Genomic DNA, 2,736 nt, shown 5'->3' on the forward strand with positions numbered 1-2,736 from the left:
CACGCCCTGAACCAAAGGCAGATGCTCAACCACTGAGCCACCCAGGCATCCTGGTTATTATTTTAATTGTCTGTGTTTGCTTATTTGTTCATGGTCTCAGAGGGCCCCCTCGAGGGTGGGAGACCAGCCACAGGCGCCCGACCCAGGAGGCAGTGAGGGGAGGCTGGTTCTGTTCCTTTGTAGCTGTATGGGTTTGTGTGTTCCTCTTTTAGGTTTGTTCTCAGGCCCCAGTTATTCACCAGAGAGCAGTAAATATTCGGTCCCTGTCCCCTGGAGGGTAAATTTTAAGGAAAAACCCTTTATTTTTTTTCAGAACGAGGTGGTACCCGCAGCGCAGGGAGAGGGTGGGAGGGCCAGTGCTGAGGAGGGACCCCATCCAGGACGAGGTGGAGGCAGTGGCGCTTCCTGAGTCGCCAGCAACACTGGGGCCGGCCCCCGCAGTTCTGTCTGAGCCACTTGCCCTGGGAACCCAGGTTGCTGGGACATGGTGACGATGGATGTCAGCAGCTAGGGCTCTGCCTGGCCTCTACAGTCCCATCGCCTGAACAAATGTGATCATCGAGCACAAACACCAATATTTCCCTGCAGGTTGAGGATACTCACTTGGAGGGTTCCCCCAGGATGGACGCCTACACCCTCAACAGGCTGAAGGCTCTTCAGGGATCCAGGAGGAAGGCATGGCTTGGAGACTGACAAGATGTCAAATAAAAACAATAAAATGCAAGCCCTTCTGCCCTTGAATGGCCCATAGGCCTCACCCTGTCCCCAACCTAGAGCGGGAGTTGGCGGGGGGGCGGGGGGGGGGGTGTGGAGGCCCAGTCTTGGCTTATTTCTGCCCCGGTCTCTTGCACATCCTGTCTCCACCCAAGGGACCTGCTTCTGTCTGCTTAGCCATCTGGCTACACATTCATGTCACCTGGGACCCTTTAAAAATCTACTGATGCCCAGGCCCCAAGGCAGAACGATGAAACCAAAATCTTTGCAGGTGGGGCCCGGGAGCCTACACTTCCCCAAGCGATTCCTTTTTTTTTTTTTTTTTTAATTATTTTTTTTAAGATTTTATTTATTTAGAGACTGAGAGAGAGAAAGAGAATGAGAGAGAGAGAGAGAGGCAGAGGGAGAAGCAGGCTCCATGCAGGGAGCCTGACATGGGACTCCATCCTGGGACCCCAGGATCATGCCCTGGGCTGAAGGCGGCGCTAAACCGCTGACCCCCCCCCAGGGCTGCCCTCCCTAAACAGTTCTGATGTGCGGCCAGGAGCAAGCCATTAGACCATCTCTACCCACGTAGGGGGCCTAGCTGAAGGGCCATTCTTGCAGGAAGTCTTTCTGAACTTAACCTCGTGCAGGTGACTCTCCTCTGAGCCACCTGAGGAGCCACCTGAGGAGCCGTCACTGGACACTGGGGCCTGCTACGTCAGATGGTAGACAGCCAGCAGAATCCAGGCTCTGCCCCTCAGCAGCCGTACATCCTCGGTTGCCACAGAACCTCTCGGAGACTTAGCTTTCTCATCTACAAAATGGGCATCCACAACAGAACCCCCCCCCCCCACGGGCTGATATGACACTCTCGCTGATGGGTTCCAACCTCCAGCCCTCCCGACCCCATGAGTCCTCTATTTCTAAAGCTACAGGTTCCCACAAGCCCAGCAAGTGAAGCAATTCCCAGAAAGCTCTGTCCCCGTCTCTCCCCACGTTGCCCATGCCTGCATGCCGGGAGCAGCCCCTTGGCAAGCACATCCTTCCTTCCAGGAAGACTTCTGGGCCTCCAAGTCCACCCTTGCAGGCAGCTGTGAGAAGCAACGAGGGCAGAAACCGCCCCCCCAGAAGGTGCTCCCTTTCCTTAGGATCTGTTCTAGCCTGATGGGCAGAGCCTGCCCTGGCTGTGAGCTGGCAAAGGCAGGGAGGGAGTTAACTGGACATCGCACGCTCAGGGTTGGGGAGGTTGGGGGGAGCTTTCACGGTTTAGAAAGCACGTCTTGGGGGGCACCAGGGTGGCTCTGGCTCAGTCAATTAAGGTCTGCCTTTGGCTCAGGTCACGATCTCAGGGTCCTGGGATGGAGCTCCGCATCAGGCTCCCTGCTCAGCGGGGAGTCTGTTTCTCCCTCTCCCTCTGCTCCTCCCCTGCTTGTGCTCTCTGTGTCAAATAAAACCGAAAAGAATGTTTTGTTTTGTTTTTTAAAGTAAGCACTTCTGCAGGTGATCCAAAGGGATCCCTGTGGGATCCCTTCACCTGCCAGATGACTTGCTGAAGGTCACGATTAGCAAATTCTCAGGCTAGTGTTGAGAGTGCCAGGAAATTGGGAAGAGCCTAAATGTCCCAAAACTGAGAAATTATCACATTCACTAAGCACATCCATATCATGGAATACTATGCAAATATTAAAGTCATGTCTTCAAATAATTCTAATATGTGGGGAAAGGTTTATAGTACATTAAGTGGGAAAAGCAGGACATAGGGTTTGACCTCTGCTCTGCGGTACAGACGTATTTACTGGCACATATACAATATAGATTGCACGTAGATTTGCAATAATACCAAGAATCCTTCTACATTGTTCCTGGTTCTCCCTTCAGATCAACCCCCCGCCCCAGTCCCACCCTCTCTGGGGTCTTACACAGGAAGGAGAATAAGGGGAACATGCCCCCCACCATGCATCTGCCGCTGGGACTGCATCTGGGAATTTTTTGAAAAATGACTCCCAGAGGAAGAGTAATCAGAACATCGCCAGTGGG

Source organism: Canis lupus, chromosome 4 (assembly GCF_048164855.1).
Source record: "Canis lupus baileyi chromosome 4, mCanLup2.hap1, whole genome shotgun sequence".
Classification (NCBI taxonomy): domain Eukaryota; kingdom Metazoa; phylum Chordata; class Mammalia; order Carnivora; family Canidae; genus Canis; species Canis lupus.